This window comes from Solanum stenotomum, chromosome 2 (assembly GCF_019186545.1).
Source record: "Solanum stenotomum isolate F172 chromosome 2, ASM1918654v1, whole genome shotgun sequence".
In the NCBI taxonomy this organism is placed as follows: Eukaryota; Viridiplantae; Streptophyta; class Magnoliopsida; order Solanales; family Solanaceae; genus Solanum; species Solanum stenotomum.
Genome location: NC_064283.1, coordinates 28923638 through 28949032, shown reverse-complemented (window position 1 = coordinate 28949032; position 25395 = coordinate 28923638).

The following is a 25395-nucleotide window of genomic DNA, read 5'->3' as shown; positions in this document are numbered from 1 at the left end:
TGAAATTCAATTTGGTTAAGTTTGTAATATCAATTGGCCAATTACAATTCAATTTGGCTAATTTAGTTTTTCACTTAGCTATGTCAAAGACCAACTTTGGGCCCTTTTGTTTAATTTTCAGTAGCACAAGTCTAGTTCCCACCCACTTTTCAATTCCTTGCCAAGACCCAAATCCCTTTCTTGTTTTTTTTTACTCAAATTCAACTGCAAAATCATCAGCCCAACTCCTAAATGACCCAGCCCAATTCCTTCATCAACAAAAGAGACCCATCAACATCTCCTTCAACATCAACAATACAAGGCGTCAAAATATAGCAATATCAGTCCGCGTGAATGACGAAACGAGCCTGCACGTGCCTCACCTCTCCTCACGCGAGAACAAGCAACAACAACGGTCACAAGAAATACACGACAGATTACACGGCGTCAATAGTACAACTTTTCCGCATCTCCTTCAATCATACAACAGAGGCAGTCGACTCGTTCAGTCTGTGGCAGCAAAACTTTTGTCCTCACTTGTGTGGATTTGCGCCACGTTGTTGCTCAAGGACGGAGGTTTGATCGAAGCCATCCAGCGCTTCTCCTCTCGTCCACATTTTGTGCGATTTGGTTGAAATCTCGTACAAACACAACTTTTCCTCATCCTTGGGAAGGGAATTCAAATTTGGGTCAATTCGAATGCCCATTTTGCTCCAAGCTTATCCAAATTTTCACATTCCCCCCAAAAAGAAACGTGAGCCCTAATTTCCCTTCAATAAATATTCCCTCCTTCTTTACTGTTTAGATTGGTTGAAAAAGTTGGATTTTTGAGCGAAATACAGAGGATAGTTCTAAGCAAAAAATAGTTTAGATATACTTGAAATACTCTCCAGGATACAAAACTCGTTCGGATCTCTGTCTAAGTTCCCTATTGGCTGTTTGTGTTGAGGTTCTCGCGGTGGTGAAGTTGTCCTCAGCTCGTTTGGTTCCAGTCGCTGCCCGTAACAAGGTAAACAACTCATCATCCCTTTTTGTTTGTCTTAAGTTTATTGTATTGGTTGGTAGTTCTTCTCTTTGTTGATTTCGATATGATCCTATATAATATGTTTGAGCCTTAGTCACTCTCTTCATCTTAATTTTCTGAAATTAGTAATGTGGGTTTCCATTTTTTTTAGATGATCTAAGGCTTGTTCTAAAGTTATTTTGCTACTCTTAGTGTTCAAAAAATGTGTTTCCTTAGCAATATGCATATTGTCTTGTTGTTTGGGGTCATATGCTACTCAAAACCTGATTTAGCTTTTACCTTACATTCCTCTAATGGATCTGTATTACCTCTTTTAAGTTATAATCTACATAAATGTTACTCTCTATTAGCAAATGAATCTACTCTTCTCTTTACTGCTTGTTGACTTCTGTGGGCTGCACTCTTTTTTTAAGTTTTTGACGAATTTGGAGAAAAAATATAAAATTATGGATGAAATACTATTTGTCTAGCTCTGGTTTTCTAATTTTTTTTTCAGCATGTTGCTAATCGTTTAAGGATAGTATCGAGTCTATTCGCTTGCTTTATTACCTCCCTGCCGCTTTTTCTTATTTCTATAGGTTTAATTCAAATGCATTTGGGTGTTAAAGTGTTTGGAAAATGATAAGTTTCTATGCTTCTAAGGTTCTTTTCTTCGAATATCCTTTTGTCTTAAGTTTATGATATCATTTGAATTGAGTGTTGCATTTTAACTTAGATTAGTAGCTCATGTTGTCTCCAACTACTTTGTAAATTAGTCTAGCAATGACCGTGAGTTTAAACATTTTGATTAGTTTAGTTACATTCTATCTGATGGATTTCATATTGTGAGTTGATTTCAAATTTTACATTCTTCAGTGCTATGGGATTCGGGAGTCTTCTTGTGTTTTATAGTTAATTTGATATCAAGAAGATTTCGTTATTTATTTGAAGATGTTATTTGCTGGTGATATAAAATCTTAGTCTAAGCATGAGAATCTATTTATCTAGATTACGGTGTGGCTCCCTCTGTTTGCATCTACTCAATTTTGTTGTTTTAATCTTTATTTTGTTGCCTATGCAGTTATGGAAGTGTGTAGTTACCCATGCTATTAATTAGAGTTTTAAAAATGTTTGGCAGTGTTGTCTCTTTCTTCTTTTTATTTTATTTTATTGATGTGCTTTGTAATGTTAAATTATGAGAAAGATTAAACTATGCCTCATTGTCTACCCATTATGTGTTGTTAATGCATTATCTCTACAATGCTTATCTCCTACACAGTAAATGCTTATCATGTGCATGTAGTATTGTCTATTTGCTAAAATTATACACTAGCATATCCACACAGTAGCATTTGTTTTAGGAAAAAAAATTAATGTTCATTTTTCTTCTCTCAATTGGCGTGGTGCTACTTTCCAAAATCAGTTTGACCATTTGGTATTAATAGCGTTGATTGTTCCATCTTTTTTGTTTACTTGTGATTCAAATATTGTGCTAAAATTTATGAATCTATCCAACTCTAATGCCTTTTCTTTTGGCTTGTTTGTTTGCATGTGAAATCTGTCAGGGTTCTATGGACCCTCTCCTTGCATTTTCCTTTGGGCCATGGAGGCCCAATTCTATTTTTATCCGAGTCAGCCAGCTATAAAAATCGACGAACAGGTCCCGAAATTGAAAAAAAATGCAGCAGATCGGGAAATTAAAAAGATTGGGCCAAAATCCCACTCTTAATTCCAACATTGTATTTTGTCATTATTGGGCCTAAGCCTATTTCTTCATTATTACTTGTTAGAGTTTAGGACAGGTGGGAACATTGGGTCTAAGGACGAAAAGAAATATATTTTCTTTATGCTAGATTAAGACATGTATAATTGAGTTAAATAGGCCAAAGGCCTAAAATGAAATTAGGCCCAAGTGTTGGCCCAGGTGGATAGAAACCAGACTTGGGCCCAAGTATCTCTCTTTATTTTATTGTTTTATATATGTTTACTTGTTATTAGTTGATGTTAATCTTAGGGTTTTAAAAATTCATCTCCCCAAAAAGAAAGTCATTTTGAGTTGAAATTAAACAAACTTATTTTTAAATTGACCTTTGAAATATTTATTGTATTTCACTTAAGTAAATGCCCTTATAATACTTCCATTTCCCTTAAAAATAATTTCAAGTTTCAAACTGTTTATTTTGGTAACTTAGTCATTTATGCTTTTTATTTAAAAACCATTTAGCCAAATAGTTAATTACCAGATAACCGCGTGTTAGCAGGCATTTCGGGTGCTTTCAAACCCTTCTCGAAATGCTAATATGAACCCTGAACCCCTTAATTATTTTTCATTAGATTTTTTGTTTTTAATCTTTCGGGAAAAAATAAGTTTTTCTTAATTTCACTTTAAAAATTAAATGGCGACTCTAAAACCTAGTCTTAAATCTCGTTTATAAATAAAACAGTGGCTATTATACTATGAAAATTGGGCCTTGTGAGTCGTGTATTGTAGAATTTCTAGGTTGGGCTGATTTTTGTGCAGGTTGTTGTTTGAGGAGGTTCTGTTGGAGAGTAAGGGGTATTCGTTTTCTATCTAGTTTCCTTGTTTAGTAGGTTGTTTGCTAGGTACCGTGTTGTTGCTGCTCACCCCTTGCTTCTACAGTTATGTAGGTTCCGAGCTCGGACCTGTGTAATCTTTTTCTCCTTCTCCTCCTCCTCCTAATAGTCGAGACTTATGAAGGATTGAGAGAGGTAGCTTTTTGTCATCCTGGCGGGCCCTCTTTTCCTTTTTCTTTAAGCTTTGTTCTACTTGAGAAGCAAAATTTGAGAGTTGTATTTATCTTTTGAGTTCTGTATTTTCATTGGTGGCTTGTACAGATGACAACCAGGTTTAGGGTATTGTTTAGAATGAATTAGTTTTCTGCATTCGTCTTATTCTTACCTTTTATTTCCGCGTTGCTTTCATTTTGTTTGGCTTGAGGTTAATTTGTTTTGGTGGGAATAGACAAGTGTCATTACGTCCATTTTTAGATCCTGACAACTGGTATAATATCCTTAGTTTCATAGGTCTCATATGTGTACAAGCCAAGTCTAAGTAGAGCCTTGAGGATCGGTACAGAGACGTGTATACTTATTTTCAAGAGGCTACAAATATTGTCAGGAAACTTCCTTTTATTTATCCTTTCTTATCGTGCGTTGTTACCTTCGCTAGTGTTGAATTGTTGTATGTTGTTTTTAAAGATGTCATGGACCAGAGCTTCTATTTACAGTGGTAGAGGGGAGGCAGTCCTTGAAACTGTTGTTAAGACCTCAACTAGGGGTCACTACACCATTTTAGGCCTACGACCACACTAAATCTGGACAACGCATGTAAAGTGTTGCCTAAAATACTTTTGGGGACGCTTTTAAAGCGTAGCCCAAGTATTTAACTTTTAGCTTCTATAATATTAGCAACACTTCTAAAGTGTACTCTTTAATGGTATAAGCTACACTTTATAATTGTTGTTATAATTGGCAACAACTATTTATATAAATGGCCACACTTTTAAAGTGTCCTATTTTTATAATTCTAAAAACAACACATTACAAATGTGGCCTTAGTGTTTTCACTAAAATATTATATTCCCTCGAACATTTTAACATTAAAACTTGTTCTCCTTCCAATTTTTATTGGGCAAAAAAAATAAAGCATTAAAGGTTATTTTCAGCTAAAGAAAAAATAACTATTTCCCTAAAACTTCAGCTGAAGTTTCCATTTCCCTCAAACTTCAGTGAAGAACGCGATTTTCAGTCTTGGAACTGAAGAAATTGGCTTTTCTCCCAAGAAGAACTGAAGAACACGTACGATTTCCCTCACAAATTTCCGTCAAACTTCAGCTGAAGAACACGATTTTCAGCAAAAGAACTGAAGAACAATACGCTTTCTCTCAAGAAGAACTGAAGAACACGATTTTCATCTCACAGATTCCTTGTTGAAGATTGAAGAGCTGAAGAACACGATTTCCTCACAAATTCCTTGTTGAAGAGCTGTTCCATCAGATTTCTTGTTGAAAATTGAAAAGAGTGATTCACAGATAAACTTGCCTCACGTCTTAAAGCTTTAGGGTTGTTGGAATAGAGTTTATCGGGTAAGAAATTCTACCTTTAAAAGTCTAAATTCTAGATTTAGGGTTCTGATATTCTTGTGTATCTTTGAAATTCTAAATTTTAACTTAGGGTTTTGATATTCTTGTGTTGTGGATACGAATTTTGTTGATTTTAGGACTCTAGCTCGTAGTTGTATTACGTATAAATAGGATGATTATCTTTGACAATAGTTTTTTTATTCTCTTGAATGTTGAATGTACCAGCTGAAGCTAAGTCGTCTTTCTTTGAAAACTAAAGAGCTTAAGTTGGCGATACCTACGATTCTCTTCTCCCTAATACATATTTCGTCAATCGAAAGTAGCTACTCTACTAATAATCTAGTACTAAAAATAGTCTTCTTGTCAATTGACTGAATTTTTGTTTTGTGTTTAGAAGAGGAGAATAAGAAGGAATTGATTACTTTGGGGTTGTTGGAATGGAACAAATCAAGAGTTACAACTGAAATTCCAAAGTATAAAAAAGTGTCGAAAATCGTGAACCCTTAGGAATATTCAGCAGTCGAGATAGAGGGAATTACTACTCGAAAGCATTTGAGTGAGTTAGTATCTATCATTAATAGCTTGTTTTAACTTTTAATTTAAACTCCTCTAAGGTAGAATTGTAGTATCAACTATGGAATAATTGAACTTATCTGGTATGATCTAAATATGTCTCATAGTCTTATTGTACTCATGTTCAAGGTTGTATGCTCTTTTAGATGTTTCAAAATCGTCGTTTAATGGAAAGTTGTATGAATGTATTTGCCAGAATTATGATTATTGTGTCCTTTCTCCACATCTTTCGTCACCCCAACAAATGATTCGTTCAACACAATCCTATAATCAACTGCACAAAATCTCAGATGTTTACTTCCTTCATTTACTAAACCTCAGCTTATTTTCACACCATTGGCAGAATCACATGTCTAAGCTGCTATTATGATGGTTGTTTCTAAAGTCATTTTTTATGTGTATTTTAGTGTCATTTTCTTTATATTGTTGTTATACAATACAAACAACTTGAGTAGAGATGAAGTAAAAAGGGGAAAAAAGAATTGGATATATATGAGTTAAATAATTTAAATTTATTTTTTTAGGTTGAATTTTTTTTTCTCTTTTTCTGTTTTTGGCTTGTTGCTGCTCTTTTATTGTATATTTGGTTGGTGATAGTTGAGGTATTTTGTTTGTTACTTAAGACTTTTCTCTCTCTTTCTCTCTTCTAGAACCTCTCAACTGTATTCTCCTCAACTTCGTCTAGTTGTTCTTCATTCAAATCATCCTTTATTTTTTTTATTAATGTATTTCCTTTATTAATGTATCAAATTGTGAAGGTGGTTTTCTTGTTCTTCTTGGTTGTTGGTTTGATCCTGCACAACAAGATCATTATAGTTATTATGAGTAGAAATAGTAGAGTTAAGTGTCTTACCTGACTGTTACTTCCCAAAGTGTGCGCCTGTAGTTCTCCTTCTTTCAAACTTGCCACTGCTCATCTCATATCTCATTTGCCTTCTCCTGATTTGGTTGCTGATTTGTGTGTTTAGTTATGGCTCGAGCCGGCAGTACTTGCTTGGTAGTGATAATAGGAGTCGCAAGGTCAATAGGGATATCATTTTTTGCCTGATTTGTCTTAGTCGAGCAGCAAATGATTGGATAATAATGTAGGGAGCTAGTTCAGGGACTATGTCCTTATTAGCCTTGTGAGTAGACATCTGATTCATCATGCTTCTATCTTTTTGTAAATTTGGAGTAGTTTGATCAATGTGTGTCATCTTCCCCTTTTTCCACCTTAAGAATTGGAGTTCACTAACCTGCAAGTAATCCTGAGAACGGATGGATGGATCAAACATCAGTTTAGTTGAAAGTCTATGGTACAACTATCAAATGAAAACTTCAGACATGTTATATAGCTAGGAACACAAACTATTTTAGTTCGTTAGTCGTCATTATATGTCTTATAAGTTTCCCTTTCTGATATTGGCTTGCGAAAGATTTTGAACCTGAGTAGATGAAACATCAGTTTAGTTGATGAACTTTTGTACAACTATCCAATTAAAACTGAAGGCATGTTCTATAGAAAAGTGATTATTTTATCCTAAACAGTCTCATTTTGTCTTCTTATAAAGAAAGAAGCTTCCTCATTTTGTTATCCTTATCAGCTCAATTTATATGCTTAGGTATATTCCTATTTTTATGTTCCAAGCATATCCTATGTGCTCTTGATTAATACATATGCTTCACTAATCTGCAATATGCTAGAATACACAGTAAAAGACATGTTTTCCACAAATTTATGCAATAATAGCATACTGCCGTTTGTATTTTCCTTTAAAAAGAAATAAGATGTTCTGCTGCCTGTATAAAGCTATTATTGCTGCAAAGTAGATAAGATTGAAACAAAAAGCATTTAAGGTACCAGAGAAACTGGAGCTACCAATGTCAATTATAAGGAGGAAGAAGCATATGAATCCATGTAATGTATATCTCAGATAACATATAAATAGACACTCAAACTTGTCCTGCTGCCTATATAAAGCTATTATGCATAAGTAAGTATTAGTAATAATGTTTTTTGATGATATCGTCCATCCATGTCTACATTTGTTCCCATCACCCTTAAGTAAGTTCCAACATGTACTAGTTCCAACCAGAGACATCGTGATTGTCAGGGTGCGTATTCGTTGTTATGATTGTGGTTTCTGAAGTCATATTCTATGTGTATTTTAGTGTCATTTTCTTTATATTGTTGTTATACAGTATAAACAACTTGAGTAGAGATGAAGTAAAAAGGGAAAAACGAATTGTATAAATATGAGTTAAATAAATTTTTTTAAGAACTTCACCCTCACTATACTAGATTGTTAGCCTCCATATTTAGTTGTGCATCTATTTTTCCATAAATTCCAACTAATAAAGATAGGTAGGGACTGAATCATGATCTCTTGAGCCTCATTATTGTGCTTCATAGTCCACCAGTTCATCAAGTGATTTTTCAGAGCAATGTGTCTGTGAACTTTTCAAAAAAAGGTAGCACAGAAGCTCCAAATGTGAACTTTGAAGGGATTGTGTGTTTTACTTAATTTTGTTTCTAATATGGATGTGGATTGCAATTTGCAAACCCATTATGTAACTATATTATTTTTTTTTTGTAGTTTTAATATGCACATTTTAATAAAAAAAATTCTAAACCAAGAAATCTTTTCAACTATTTCAGGTTTTGCTGAGAAGAAATTAATATTATGCTGACACCAAAATCAAGGTATTTCTGATCTCTTAACAGTAAAATGACTATATTTCATCCTTGAAATAATGACATACATTTCTGTAGTTATTATTATGTGTATATATTAGAAACAAGAATGGTAACAAGGTACTCGAAACATTTGTCGATGTCCAGAATTGTTTGCTAGGAAAAGTTAACTAAATGAATCATAAACTCATTTTAGCTGGAAATGAAATAGTACTTACAGTTCACTGTGGATGCCAATTTTTATTCAACAGGCTGAACTTCAAAATCGCCAAAATTCTGGGGAAACAACTGATGATGCATTTAGGGTAGTGTTTGGAAAGGAGCAGCCTGGTCTACTTAGGTGCTATGGTAGATCAGTGACAACAAGTTCTTTGAAGAAAGATGAGGAAATTAACAATCTAAAACAAAAGCATGCCAATGAAATCACTTCTCTAAAGGAAGAATTGAGAGAAGAAATGCGACATTTATTCACTCAATTGCTATAAAACAACCCTGGATTGAATTTTCAAGATATACCAAGGTGTGTTGGATCTAACCTTGCTTCACCTGTTGATGCAAATAGTGAACAAGCTGTAAGAGGCACAAATCTTCCACATTCTTTAGGGTTAGATCATAATCTGATTCTTCAAAAGGTATTTTGTATTTAATATTCTTTGTTAATAGTTTGCATATTATTATCGATATCCAAGGTAGTTGTCGTTTTGTTGCTTGTGTATCTCTTCTTATTGTTGACTTGATTGATGTTTTTCTGGAAGTTGTCCAATGTGTTGCCTTGCATTATTGGTTTTCCTTGTATGGCTGTGGAATGATTCTTGTCGGGGGAAGGATCTAGGCTCCTGGTTTGACATAGTTGTCCTCTGTAGTGATATAATAATTCTTGTTAGAATAGGATTGTGTATACCTAAAGAATTCCAGCTATCCAGCAGTGTTCCTGAGCTCGTTGATAGTGTGTTGAATCTTCCATGGAGTTTTGGCATTGCTGTTGAGCCATTTGGTTAATAGCTCTGAGTCGACCTCCAATATCACCTTGTTATATCCATGTTGATACAAAGACGTGATCAATTGAATCTGTTCCAAGTTTGCTACAATAAGAACAATCTGCAGGTTCTCTTCCAAAAGTAACAAATCTCTCCTTGTAATTGCTATTTGGTGTTAAAAATAAGGGGAATTAGTAGTGGTGGGGCATGTTGGCTTACCAAAGTTTCATTCTATTGTCTTTCTCTGATAAAATGTTACACAATGAGCAATATCCTACTACAATTTTCACCACTGGAATATTCTCTAATGCGCTTAATAATGGACGGGGTTCGAGATCAGTTTGCTTAGTTTGTTGACCAAGTTTAGTTTCATTTCCCCAAGAGAATGTATAAACCCTTCCTTCTTTTGATAATATGGCAGTGAAGAAATTCCCATGTATGTGATGAACTTATTACATGTTTTTTTATGCATTATTTGTATGTTTGCCTATTGTTTTCTTCCAGATTTTATCATTCATATTGGGTCTGCTTTGTACATGTTTGGGATCATTTAATTGCTTGCCTACTATTTACTCCCTGATTTATTTTATCATTCATATTTTCCTACTGTGACAGCCTTGGAATACATGCACTATTGTTTTCTCCAAGATTTTATAGTTTTTGTACATGTTTGGGGATCATTTAACTGTGAAGGGGTTGGGAAGGGGCTGGGAATTGAACAATATAGTGAGCATATGAAATACATCATTCTCTAACTTATAATTTACTTTTGAATGTGCAGGAAAATACTGATGATTGAATTTGATGAATAGAGGATAGAAGTAAACTCGATCTATTGTAGTGAACGATAAAGAATTTTTGTACTTTATATATATATATATATATATATATATATATATATTATCATAATTAATATTGTTTGAATACATTTGGTTTTGTGGAATGTATGTATTGCTAGTAGAGATCCTTAAGCAATTGCTTTCTATATGTATGGGACATGTTCTCGAAGTTTATTTAATTTGAAATATATACTTTCGAATTATTTATAAGCTAATTTTGTGCTTTATATTACTTATATATATTTAAATTGTGATTATTGATTATATGCAAACTAAATTTTATCGTAAGTGTGGCTAAATTATGGCTACAAAATTTCTACACAGCATTGCAACACTTCGAAAGTGTGGCTTATTATTTATAAATTTTATCTTGTACATAAGAAAAGTTACACTTTATAAGTGTTGTTGTAGGTGAGATATAAAAGGCTACACTTTTAAAGTGTAACCAATAACAACGCAAAGGTAACACTTTTAAGTGTAGTATAATCAGATAAAAGTGTTGCTAATGAAATACTCCAAAGCATGGCCTTTGTACCTCTTTGGCCACACTTTTTAAGTGTTGCTGCTTTGGCGACACTTCAAAAGTGTGGTCTAATGTCAAAGGTTACACTTCTTTAGGCCACCCCCTAAAAAGTGTTGCTTACAGTAAAAAAGTGTGGCCTTTGATAGTTTAGGCTACACTTTACTGGGGTGGCCGTACGCCTAAAATGGTGTAGTGGGTAGAGGTAGGGCCCGAGCTAGAGGTAGTGCTCATGGAGTAACACCAGGTAGAGGTCATGCCCTTGGAGTAGCACCAGCTATGGGGAGGGCTAGAGAGGCTTTTCCTGAGCCACATGTTGAGGTTTTTGAGGACTAGGTTCCTCGTAAGTTTGGAGCTCCGTTGTTTCAGGAGACTTTGTTGAGGATGCTTGGTGTGTTAGAAAACCTTTCTCCATGGGTGCAGACCCTAGGTAAGGAGCAGAGCCCAAATCAGTAGGACACTCCACGTGTTCATGTTCACGTTGGCCAGCCACCAGTGGTTCTTGCACCAGTTGTTGGTGCGCAAATTGCTCTTGAGGTTATTTTGACCACCAAATCACCAGTGCTATGAGATGTTTCATAAGATGAAACCACCCTTCCCTAAGAGTGGTAAGAGCGAGGATGCTCATGAGCTTTTGACTTTGTGCCATGAGATACTTGAGGCAGTGGGTATGGTGGATGCTCGTGGTGTCCGAATTGTTGCAATTCAGCTTCGTGGTTGCGCCAGAGAATAGTGGAGGGTTTTCTGGTGCTTTCCAAGACTGCTTCATTCCTTGGGGCGTGAGAGAGGAGAGTCATCTGAGATTTGAAAGCTTGGTTCAGGGTAGTCTGTTTGTGACCAAGTATGATTCCCATTTTTGCGAGCTCTATAGGAATGCTTTGACTATTTTTCTGGATAAGGCAGAGAGAGTTCGATGGTTTGTGAGAGGGCTGACTTTCTCCGTGAGATCTTATGTGTTTAGGGCATCTAAAGAGGGGGCATCCTTGCAATCCATTGTGAGCACCACCAAGAAGGCAAAATTGATGGATTTAGAGGATTTTGGGGAGACCAAGAGGGCCCGTTCTTCTGGTCAGTTTTCTGGTGCCTCATCTGGAGGCAGAGATTGCATAGGGGTTGTGGTTCCTTCCAATCGTGAACTGGTTCATGCTTATCATGCCAACAACTGAGAGTGGGCAGTCAGCCCAAGGTTCTTATGGTTTTGGCCAAGGTAGATATGGTAGTTCGTCTAGTTTGTAGCAACAGTTGTCTGTGTCGAGATCTTATTTTACTAATGGGGATCCATGTCATATGATGTGACAATGTCCTCTACAGACTCATTCACGACCTCAGCCTTCTTACTCAACTGTTCTAGCTAGGGATCCAGCACCTCCGGCCAGGGGCTGAGGTAGAGCTCAGGCTGGTAAAAGTGGCAAGACTTTTGGTAGGGGTACTCCAGCTCTGCAGGGTGGAGGTAGAGGTTCTATTCAGGATATAGGCGACCAAGATGGCCAGTACTATGCTTTTCTAGAAATATCTAAGGCAGAGACTTCTAATGCTATGATCACAAGTATCGTCCTAGTTTGCCATCAACTTGAATCTATATTGTTTGATCCGGGGATATACTTTCTCATATGTTTCTACCTATTTTGTTGTTGGGTTTGATATGATGTATGATTGAATGGTTGTGCCTATTGATGTTGCTACACCACTGGGTGGATCTTTAATGATGGATCAAGTGTATCGATCCTGTCTTGTTTCTTTGGCTGGGTATTATGCTTGGGTAGACCTGATTTGTTTGTGGATGGTAGACGTTAATATTATTTTGGGTATGGATTGGCTTGCTCTACATCATGATATTCTTGATTGTTATGATAAGACTGTGACCTTAGTGATGTCGAGTGTCTCGAGAGTTGAGTGGACGGGTGGTAGTGGTTCTTACCCTAGCAAGGTCATATCCTTCATCAGAGATAAGAAATTTGTTGAGAAAGGATATTTGTCATATTTAGCTTTTATTTGGGATACTAGTGTTGATCCACCTTTCATGGATTCCATGACCGTGGTTTGAGTGTTTACATATATGTGTTTCCTACTGATCTACCAGGTGTTCCTCCGGATAGGGATATGAATTTTTATATTGACTTAGACCCGGGCACCAAACCTATTTCTATTGCTCCTTATGCAAAATCTGTTGAGTAAGGGGTTCATTCACCCTAGTGTGTCTCAATGGGGTTCTCCTGTGTTGTTTGTGATAAAGAAGGATGGATCCATGAAGATGTGTATTGATTATCGACAGTTGAACGAAGTGACAATGAAGAACAAGTATCAGCCTCCTCGTATTGATTATTTTTAGTGACTTCAGGATGCATATTTTCTAAGATAGATTTGAGATCCAATTATCATCAGCTAAATATTAGGGCATTGGATCTCTCTAAGATAGCCTTAAACACTAGTTATGGGAACTATGTGTTTCTTGTGATGTCTTTCGGATTGACTAATGCCCCTGCATCGTTCATGGAGTTGATGAACGGGGTGTTCCGGCCTTATATTGATTCCTTTGTGATAGTGCTCATTAATGACATCTTGGTGTACTCCAAGACTGAGGAGGATCACTATCAACATTTTAGGATTGTACTCCAGAGATTGGGGGATGAGAAAATTTATGTCAAGTTCTTAAAGTGTGAGTTTTAGCTTGATTCTGTGGCATTTTAGGTTCACATGGTGTCTATGGAGGGTATTTGGATTGATCCTGCCAAGATTGAGGCAGTGAAAGGTTGGACATGACCTACATCAATTACTGAGATCTGGAGTTTTGTAGGACTTGTAGGATATTACCGATTATTTGTGTACAACTTTTCTTATATTACATCTCCATTGACTAGATTGACTTGTCAAAGTGTGAATTTCTATTGGTTTGATGACTGTGAGGAGAGATTTCAAATCTTAAGACTTTGTTGGCGTTGTCTCTTGTTTTAACCATGCCAGAGAAGGGTGTGGATTTCACTGTTTATTGTGATGCTTCTTGACTCGGGATAGGTGGTGTTCTGATGCAGAAAGGTAAGGTGATTGCTTATGCTTCTAGGCAATTGAAGATTCATGAGAGACTACTCTACCCATGATTTAGAGTTGTTAGCCGTAGTGTTTGTGCTTAAGCTGTGGTGACATTATCTGTATGGAGTTCATTCTGAGGTTTTCACAGATCATCGAAGTCTTCAACATATCTTCAGTCAGAGAGATTTGAACTTGAGGAGTTCCTAGTGACCTTAATTGATTTTCAAAATCATTCCCATACTAAAAATTTTTCCTTTACACATATGGGCAATTTAACAATCAGCCGATATGACCCTACAAGTAAATAAGGAATGATTCGAGTTTTAACTTAGAAATTTTTGGGGTATTACATTGGAGGCAGGATTTGTGTGCCTAAGGTGGGTGAGTTGGTTAGAATGATTCTTGAGGAGGCTTATTTTTCCCGATATTCTATCGATCCAAGTGCAGAAAAGATGTATACAAACCCAAGCTAGCACTATTGGTGGTGTGGTATGAAGAGGGATATTGTAGATTTTGTTTCGAGGTGTTTGACTTGCCAACATTTCAAGTGTGAGCACCAGCGACCTGGAGGTATATCTAAGAGAATGCATATTCCTACTTTGAGGTGGGAACGAATTACTATGAACTTTGTCGTGGGACTACCTACCACTGTGGGTAGTTATGATTCTATTTGGGTGGTTGATGATAGGTTGACCAAGTCTACCCATTTCTTCGTAGTTCAGGTGAAGTATACAGTGGAGAAGTTAGCCGAGTGTTATATCAGTCAGATTGTGCGACTAAGTTGATTCCTAGTGTCTATTGTCTCCGATCAAGGTTCTTTGTTTACTTCCCAATTTTAGAAGGCATTACATCATGGTTTGGATACTCGATGAGATATGAGTACTACTTTTGATTCTTAGAAAGATAGTCAGTCTGACCGAACCATTCAAATGTTAGAGGACATGCTCCAAGCTTGTGTGATTGATTTTAGTTCTAGATGAGATCGACATTTTCCCTTAGCAGAGTTTCCCTATATAAACAATTATGATTTCAGTATTTTGATGGCCCCTTTTGAGGTGTTGTATGGAAGACAATGTAGATCTCTAATCAGATGGTTTGATTCAGCTACGATGGATTCATTGGATACAAAATTGCTTAGAGATTCTATGGAGTAGTTTCGTATGATCCAGGGTAGACTGTTGACACCCTAGTGTTCACAGAAAAGTTATGCAGATCAAAGAACTTGAGCCCTAGTATTCATGAAGGGAAATCATGTTTGGCTCATTGTGTCATCCATGAAAGGTGTGATGAGGTTCGAAAAGAAGGGTAAGCTTAGCCCTAGTTTCATTGGACCCTTTGAGATTTTGAGTCTTGTGGGAAAGATAGCCTATAAGTTAGACTTGCCACCTAGCTTGTCAGCTGTGCATCCTATGTTTCATGGTTGGGAAGTACGTGTCGGATGAGTCCTATGTACTTTCCCTTGATTCAGTTGAGTTGTGTCTAGACTTATCTTTTGAGTAGTAGCCTATAACCATTTTGGATATGCAAGTTCGGAAGCTTAGGACCAAAGAGAACAATTTTGTGAAGGTGCTGTGGAAGAATCGTTCAATTGGTGAGGCGAATTGGGAGACAGAGTCAGATATGTGTGCTAGATATCCTCAGATTTTTTAAGCTTCAGGTACTTTCTTTTGCTTTATGTTTGAGGACGAACATTGTTTTTAATGGTGGATAATGTAATGACCAGGTCGCTCATGTTTGGAAACTTTTATGAATTGACCATTTCCCCCTCTTAATATTGACCCTAAGTCTTTTATGATTGAGTTTGAAAAGTTGGGTTTGAACTTTGAGTTAAAAGTTGAGGATTTGGTAGGTTTGTGAGTTTAAAGGCTAAGTTATTAAGAATGTGATTTTGGGGTCTTTTGAAGTTTCGAGGGTCAAAATGAAATTTTGTCAATTCCATCAATGACAAAACGTGAAATCTAATTTGTGAGAGTTGTCGGTTCTAGATTTCGAGTCATTTTTAGGATTTGAGGTCCAAAGTTGTGAAATTATGGAAATTTAGCCTTTGGGTTGACTTTAGTCAACATTCTGGGTTCTGATGCTTGGATCAAATTTCTGAGAGTTCTATTAGATTCAGGGGATGATTTTCGGCCTAGGTGACATGTTGGATGATATTTGAGACGTCACAAGCTTGTTTTAGCCTTTTTAGGCGTTAGTTGGTTTCTTGTGGTTTTCACAGATATTGGGTCAATGAGACCTTTAATTTGTGTTTTGAAGGTTCCATTGAGTTCGGAACTTCTAGTATAATTTATTTGCATATGTGATATGTGTTTAAGGGGTTTCGAACGACTCCCGATGGTCCTTTCGATGTTTTGAGAGTTGGCTTCTGTTTCTTATGCTTGTGTTCTTGTGCACCTCCGTTTTGGCGTAAGTTGGCTCTCTTTTGTGAGGCTCGCTTCAGCGAGGCTTGGGTCTCTTTTGCGATGGGTGAACCTCAGTTGACTTTGCTTTTGCGAAGTAGCCACCGCTTAAGCGAAGGCCTGGTCGCAGAAGCGAAGTCCGTGTTTTTGGTGAGGCTCGCTTAAGCGAACCCTTGTTCGCTTAAGTGATACATGGGAGGGTCCATGGCCTACCATTTCAGGGTGTAAGCCATTCTTCCAATTTTGAGATTTGGGGACCCTTGGTTGCGAATTTATAAAGGATTATTTGGGCTAGATCGGTTAAGTAAGTTTTCTTGATTCTAAACCTTCATGTTCCATCGATTAATTATGAGTTTTAACATCAAATTGTGGGTTTTTGGTTGGTTAATGGCAAGGTATTTCAAGAACCCAAGGGTTTATTTAAGTGGTGATGTTGAGGTGGTTTTGATCCTTTTTTCAAATGATTTTCACTAATGAGTCCTAAAGTCTTAAACATTATTTCTATGTATTGTTTTCCAAATTCAAACCTCCATTTTGATATTGGGTTTTGAGGTTATTGACCCATTTCTTTACATGATTGATGGGGGTAGTGTTGTTTCCTATGGGTGATTGCGAATACTTGATTATTTTAGATCGTTTGCCTTTGTAAGTAGTTCAGAAGGGGAAGAATCGACTCTTTGAGTGATTATTGATTGATTTAATGAGAGTGGCTTCCTAAACCTTTTATTCTAGTTGAATTTATATGCTTCCTTTGTTTCTTGTGGTGTTGGGAGTAATGGAGATTAGGTGAAGGATTAAATTGTCCAGTTATTATACCTAAATGAATAATAAGGGGCTGAAATGAAAAAGGTTATGTGTTGATCATGATGATGTGAATTGCTTTATTGTAACCTTTGATGATTGATTGATGAAATTCTTGAAAGAATGAATGTGGACTTGAGTTGTGTAATTTGTTGTCTCTTTAATGTGGTGTTATATTGATCGTGTGCATTGATCATTGAACCCCATGATGAGACATGTGATGATTATTGTAACACCTCAAAAACCAGACCTCGAAAAAAATTACAGAAACTTACCTGAACCAGTGAACCACGATAGGGTTCACAGACCGTGATAGGGTCCATAGTCTGTTGACCTGCCCGTGGTCATGACTTGGACTTCACCAGGCCCAGACATCAGACCACGAGGACCTTCACGGTCCGTGGTCTTGATGACAGGCTATTGTGGCGTCTGTGATGTCTAAGCAGTGGCCCCCCTAGTCAGTCCCTTAGACCCCCACGCCCAATTGAAGACCACGAGGACCTTCACGGTCTGTGGTCCTTCACACGGGTCCTGGGGTGGTCCATTAAGGCTAGTGGGCCCTAGACCTCAGCATCCAGACCTCAGCTCAAGTAAGGACCACGGGGACCTTCATGGTCCATTGTCCTCCACACGGGCCGTGGTAGGTGCTCGTGGATCAGACCCCAGAACCCCAGCTCCTGGACCACAGACCACAACCATTTTCACGGTCCGTGGTCCCTTTCACGGTCCGTAAAAGTGGTCGTGGTCAGCCCATCTGGAGTTTAAGTGAGGGTTCATTCGGTCTTTTCCCCTCTTCATTGGACACGTGAACTACATTGTTTTAACCCTAAACTGCATGGTTTTGGTCAGTTTTAGAATAGAAACATAACTAGAACTTACCTAAGTTAAATCTTTCATCAAGACTTAGAAACTTAAAGTGTAGAGAGAAGGAAGAGGCGACCAAACCCTAGTTAAAGAACGCAACAAGGTTCCATCAGTTCCAACCCTGATATCGAAAGATTTCTTCGTGGAATTTGTCACCAGATATCTGGGATTACATTAGTGGGTTCCTTTCGCCCAATAGGTTCCTAGAATTCAGTTAGATTCTTGATTCCTTCTATCAACTAGACCTAGGGTTTCTGGAATTTTAGCAGATCATTACAATTTAGTTACTTTATTGTTCCAAATCAAATTATCATGTTATTACTTTGTTTCTTGCATTAATTTCAGAACCCTACCTATGTATTTCCTTAGTTCTTAAATTACACATGTTAGGTCAGATATTTCGGTACTTCAGATATACATTCCTTAATTTTGAATGTGTCATTATCAGTTTATTAATGTGCATTCTTAGTTTGTATGTTAGTTTTGGGCTATCCAATTTATTACAGTAATTCAGTCATGATGTGTTAATAATTTAATCTATTGGGAGTAGCATGATACTGAGTTGGACTAGATTCAGTCACCCGTATAGTCTCAGAACTACAAGCCACGTAAGTTGTAAGTCCCTTCTGTGGGCATTATTTAGTGATCACGCCAGTCATGCCTCTATACCTATGGCAGGGTATAGTGGGTCCTCTCAATGGGCATATACATCAGACTCCACTTTTAACTCATGTGGTCTTATTATCGATTATTAGTAGCTCCCACAGTTTAGTTCGACTCCATTGCATTGACCACATTTCAGTATAGTCAGTATTCAGTCTATGCATGCTTATAAATGTGGTCATTGCATTTGGTTAGCTCAGTATTTAGTAAATATATCATGTTCAGATTATTCTCTTGCTTTATTGCTTGTTCAGATATATGCTTATTTCATATTTACTCTATCCTGCATGCTCAGTACCTTTTAAGTACTGACGCATACTCTGTGCTACATCTTATCATGATGTAAGTTCAGGTTCTTTGCTTCCAAATCACGCATAGATCAAGTCTCAATATCTTGTTCAGCAGCATCAGTGGTGACTCCTCATTTTTCGAGGACAATAGTCATCTTATCATTTCAGTTTTTCAGTCTCTTAGTTTTAGTTTTGTTATACTTAGTTGGGGCATGTCCCAACACTTCTAGTCAGTTAGAGGATATTTTCATACATAGTTAGATTCAGCTTAGTATTTGAGTTTGATATTTCTCTAGTATTAAACTCTCAGATTTGATATATTCAGTTTTAGTAAATGGGTATTCCCCATAATTTCAGATTTACTTCATAATTAGCTTCCACATCAGTTATTATTATCCATAGTATGCTCATGTCATGCCAGCAGGGTTAGCTTGGGGTCACTTGTGATCCTAGGTCCCGTTTCCGTGTCTAGGGGGTAGCTCAAGGTGTGACAAACTTGGTATCAAAGCACTAGGTTTAAGTGTCCTAGGATGTCTGAAAAGCCACACTAGGTAGAGTCCTTTCATGGGTGTGTAGTGCGCACCACATCTAATGAGGAGGAGGCTACAAAGTGTTTTAGGAAAAATCTTCATTTTCTTGTTACTCTTATCGTGCGTAAGGTATGATCTAATTTTTTGTTTCTAATTCAATGCTCTACGTTTCAGATCATGCCTCCTTGTAGAGCTAACGCCAGGAATGCGAATGCCAGGAACGCAAATGCAGCTCCTCCAGTCCTAGATCAAGAAGTTTTGAATGCAGAGTTCTGGAACGCTATTCAGACATTGGCTAAAAGTGTGGCCAACTAGAACAATCAGTGGGTTCCAGGTCCGACATGTGCTAATTTTGGGTCAGCTGCAGCTAGAGTGTGGGATTTTGTTAGGATGAATCCGCCTAAGTTTTTAGGATCGCAGATTGGTGAGGATCCCAAAACATTGTTGATGAGGTCAAGAAGATCTTTGAAGTGATACAGGTTACTGGGAAAGATCGAGTTGAGTTAGCATCTTACCAACTTAAGGATGTGGCTCATATTTAGTATACTCAGGGGAAAGAGAACAGGGGTACATACGCCGCTCCTTTCACTTGGGATTGCTTTAGTGAGACCTTTCTGGACAGGTTTTCCCAAGAAAGCTAAGGGAGGCAAAAGCTCAGAAGTTTATGAACTTGAGGCAGGGTAACATGACAGTCAAAGAGTATGGGCTCAAGTTTACCCAACTCTCCGGGTATGCTCCTCACATGGTTGCTGATTCTAGGGCCCTAATGAATAATTTTCTATATAGAGTGTCAGAATTGGTGAAGACAGAGTGTAGGAATGCTATGTTGCTTGAAAATATGAACATCTGTAGGATCATGACTCATGCTCAGCAGGTTGAGGGAGATAAGCTTAGGGAACAGGCTAAGGAGAACAAGAAGACTAGGATTGGGAATTATGATTATTCTCAACAAAAATTGGGTGGTGAAAATCACTCGTAAGGTCAGAAGAAATTTTCAGCTCCAGTCTCTTCATCACCTAGTGTTTCGTCCTCCAAGTTCTGACAAGATAAGAAAGGTAGGGCATCAGGCTCTAAGTCTCAGGGGAGTGTTTCAGGTACCAAAACCTACCCAACTTGCCCTAAGTGTGGTAAGAACCATCCGGGTGAGTGCCTTGCAGGAAAGGAAGGATGCTTTGGGTGTGGTCAGTCTTGTCACTGGTTGAGGGATTGTCCTTCTAAACAGGTTCTAGGAGGTAATAATTGTAGGGCTCAGTCTACAACTTCAGCAGCTCTAACAAGTCTCCTAACTCAGCAGGGTAACTCATCTGGTATAGGTGGCAGGCTCTATGCTCTTCAGGCTCACCAGGATCAGGAAAATTCTCCTGATGTAGTCACTGGTACGTTATGAGTCCTTAATCTCGATGTTTATGCTTTGTTAGATCTAGGGGCTACTTTTTCCTTTGTAATTCCTTATAGAGTAGTCAACTTTGATGTTAGTCCAAAAACTCTCTTAAAACCCTTCTTAGTCTCTACTCTAGTCGGTGACCTAGTTATAGCTAGACGAGTATTCATAAATTACCCTGTCACAGTCTCCCAGAAAGTCACCTCAGCAGATCTTGTAGAGTTAGAAAAGATAGACTTTGATATCATTCTAGGCATGGATTGGTTACATTCTTGTTATGCCTCAGTCGATTGTAGAACTAGGATTGTTCATTTTCAGTTTCTAGACGAACTAATCTTAGAATGGAAGGGTAGTAGCTTAGTGCCTATGGGTCGATTCATTTCTTACCGTAAGGCCAGAAAAATGATCTCTGAGGGTTGTCTCTATTATCTAGTTTGGTTTAAGGATTCAAGATCTGAAACCTCAACTTTTGAGTCAGTTCCAGTAGTTGACGAGTTTCCAGAAGTGTTTCCCGGAGTTCCTCCCGAAAGGGAAATCGACCTTGGAATTCATCTCCTTCTAGATACCTAGCCTATCTCTATTCCTTCTTATAGAATGGCTCCAACTGAGCTTAAGGAATTGAAGGAGCAGTTGAAAGACCTACTAGATAAGGGTTTCATCAGACCTAGTATTTTGCCATGAGCCGCACCAGTGTTGCTTGTGAAGAAGAAAGATGGTCCCCTCAGAATGTGCATTGACTATAGGTAGTTGAACAAAGTCACAATCAAGAATAAGTATCCCATCCCCAGGATTGATGAATTGTTTGACCAACTTCAGGGTGCTAGTCATTTTTCAAAGATAGACCTCAGATACGGTTATGATAAGCTCAAAGTCAAAGATAGTGACATTCCGAATACAACCTTTAGAACTTGGTATGGTCATAATGAATTTGTAGTTATGTCATTTGGACTAACCAATGCTCTTGTAGCTTTCATGAATTTAATGAACAAAGTGTTCAAGTAGTACTTGGACTTGTTCATTATTGTCTTTATTGATGATATCCTGATTTACTCTAGGAATGAGGAAGAGCATGCGAGTCATTTGAGAGTTGTCCTGCAAACTGTCAATGATCTCCAGTTATTCGCTAAGTTTAGCAAATGTGAGTTTTGGTTACAATTCGTTGCTTTCCTTGGGAATTGATGAGTCCACAAATTGGACTCATTTAGGGCTTTATTTTGATAGGAATAGTGTCCTCAAATGCTTAGTTTGTCTCAATATCAGATGAAGACTCTTAAGTTTCAGGTATTTGAAGTTTTAGTGGAACCATGGACACTTAGGCACAAAAAAGAACAAAAATGCTAAAAAGAACGAAGAAGCTGAAGCCTGCGCATCACCAAGCACGCTTGGCGATTTGCCGAAGGGACGCACTCCGCCCTTTGTTCCAGTACGCGAAGCCTTGAATGAGCAGGATCAAAAAGGCAATGAAAGGAACAGTTGCCATTTTGCCAAATAATTCCATGAAGTAGTACTAGGTTGCCCAATGACACAGAGCACGACGATGCTAAAGGCTAGTGCAAGACGACGACGAACTACACCAAAGGGTGAATCGCCGATTAAATCGGTAATTCTAACTAACCTCGCTGAAAAATCCACCAGCACTATTTTCTGAAGTTTATAAATACTAAACTTGTTATTAATTTTTAGGAGTCGAACATTTATATTAATTTCCAGAATAGAATAGTACTTTTTGGGATATTTTCTCTCAAGTTTGGAGAGGGTTTCTAGGAGACTTGAAGAAAGATGTATTTCATCTTCCCTAAGTTAGAAGTGGGTATTCTCCATTCTTCTTCCTTTGCTTAAATCAAGGTTTAATTCCTTATACCCATTTTATTTTAGTATCATTTTAGGTGTATTTTGTTATTTCTTGATGTGTGGCTAAAACCACATTCTTGGGGTGTGATTTAGCAAATATGTGTTGATATTGCTATTGGGTCTTGCTTGCTGATAGGATAGATGTATTTTAATGGTGATTTCACCTAGTGGTTATGGTTTAATTTAATGGGTTTGTAGTTGCAAATACAAAACCACCCAGGTGTTTTCGGCTTGCCTGAGAGAGAGGTCGCGAAACCAAGACCGCTAGACTGATGGCCTAAGGAGAGGGTCGATATGATGTTCATCCGAGCGGGTGAGCCCTAGTCCCATATCCTAACACTCAGCTTGAGAGAGTGAGTGGGATAAGGCGTATGTTGGCCTTCATGCGGCAAATGGGTGTCCGAGAGGGAACTTATTTCCATCTAAAGCTTAGCCTAGTCAGTATTATCTTGCAAATTTCCTATCGAAAGCATGTACCCAACGATTTATCTCAACTTGTATTGTGGTCACACCCCAAGAACTTGTCCCCATACTTGATCTTCTTATTATTTTTGTTGTTTTTTACTACTTGTGACAAAAAACCTATTTGATATTTGACACCTTTGTGTCACCCCTTTTAATTTACAATGTTTTTAATCGTTAATGTCTTTAGCTATGACTAGTTTGAACTTAATTTTATTTTTCTACTAATTCTCAAAACCACTCCCTTGGGAAACGACCTTGGTTGGGTTACTATATTATCAACGATCATAGATACTCATACTGTAGGTTAGTGTCATTGGTCACGATAAGCATCAAAATGGCACCGCTACCGAGGAGTGGTGTTGTTTGAGAAATTTTAGTTTAATAGTGTTTTTGTTCTTATTAGTGGTTGTTTACTAATTTAATTTTTAGTTTTGTTCTGTTGATTGTGTAAACATTTCAAAAAGCATGAGTGTTAAAGATATTAATGGGAGCTAAGTGGGCCATCAGGATGACACTGGCAACCTCAACTATTTCCAAGAGCCCAACATCAATGATCCACATCTCATGGGAGGTGTTGGAGCCATCCGTCTACCTCTAGCAGAGAGAAATGCGGTGTTCCACATAACAAGCACCATGTTGTAGCTTTTGCAACTAAAGGGACTCTTCAGTGGATTAGCTCATAAGGACCCACATGAGCATCTTCAAAACTTCATAGATATGTGTGGACCTTTCTCGTTTATGAACATCTCTCAGGAATCAGTTCGATTAAGACTGTTCCCTTTCTCATTGATGGGGGAAGCGCGCAAGTGGCTAGCTGAGTTTCCACGTAACTCGATCACTTCGTGGGAGGAGTTGGTCACCGCATTTAATGTGCGATTTTTCCCTCCCTCGAAGATGATGACTATTCGGGATAGCATACAAAGCTTTAAGCGTCTGAATGGAGAGCCTCTGCACGAAACTTGGCTCCAGTTTAAGAAATTGGTGCTACAATGCCCAACCCATGGCCTACCTGATAATGTGCTCCTTCAATACTTTTACCGGAGTCTAGACTCGGTAAACAAAAGTGTAGCTGACCAACTCTCGCCTGCAGGATTATTGCAGCAACCATATGCAGTAGCAACTCAGTGATCTCGATGAAAATCATCGATTAGAATCCTCACATGAGTTGCAGAGCATGTTACAGTTGGCTAAGAAACTAGACATTTGGCGGTTCGCCGAGTGAATGGGCGAACTTGACTAACATCGCCGAATGAACGGGGAATTGGACAGTTTTTACAAACCACAAGTTTAAAAGTTCTATTTCATTCACTTTTTCTCCCTGATTCGTCCTATCAACCTCACACCCGCACTCTAGCCTTTTATTTCTTGCATTTTAAAAGTATTTTAAGGGTCAAATTGTGCACGGATTTGGATCGCATTGCTGCCTAGCACGTCAGTACAATCTAATTCAGCACCATGGTTGGTAATCGAACCCCTCAATTATTTTATCAAAAATTTTACTCATTTGCATGGTGATTGATAGCATAAAATCTCTGTTGAGTCTTCGAGTTGCTGGGATTGCATGCATTATGGATTATGATTGAGTACCTTTCACGTGATTTGAGGGACTCCCATTCGACTGTGCTTTGAGTTGAAAACTTTTTTTTACGTGGGTGAAAAGGTGCAACTTCTATGGGTTATCATTGAAATTGTATCATTTGAGCCTAAATTGCATTATCTGGGTTGCGGGGTGAAATTTGAAATAAATGGGTTGAAAATAGACACATTTTGCTATTCGGTGAGATGAACAAATTCGCCGAATTGCTCGACGGTTCGCCTAATGCCCCCATTCCGCCTTAAAATGAATGTTATATGCACTAATCGATCTATAACTTTCGGCGGTGTGCCTAATGACGCTAAGCACACTCAACGACTCACCGAAAGACTCCTTGTTCGCCCTTTGCCTGCACCCCTGCATCTTCTGTGCATCATTTTCAGCGAATGACCTAAATGGTTGAGTACTTCACCAACTGGTTTGGTGGAGATATTCTACAACCAGAATTCCCCTACCCCTGCTTAAAATATTGTCTAACTTTCCTCGAAGTCTTTTGAAGAAATGGCTAGACCAAAAGTTGCGGGAAGGGACATGCCACCCCGACATGTAAGAGCACGAGAGTTTAAAAAAGATGAAAAGAAAGTAGAGCTAGCCAGACAAAGGAAATATACCAAGGAAGCCAAGGCAAAGAGACGAATTCCCATCGACCCTAATTTGCCTCTATGGGATCAAAGTTTAGTTAATGCAATACGGGCCTTTATAGCAGGTTATGAGATAGATCAGATGATTGCAGCTAATCTTGCTGCAGAGGCCAAGGCAGAGGCAAACAATGAGGACCAAAACAACAATACTCTGGGGACCATTGTTTCACTTCAGGGAGATGCTCCAGGTACTGATGCCCAGATAGATGAAGCGACCCATT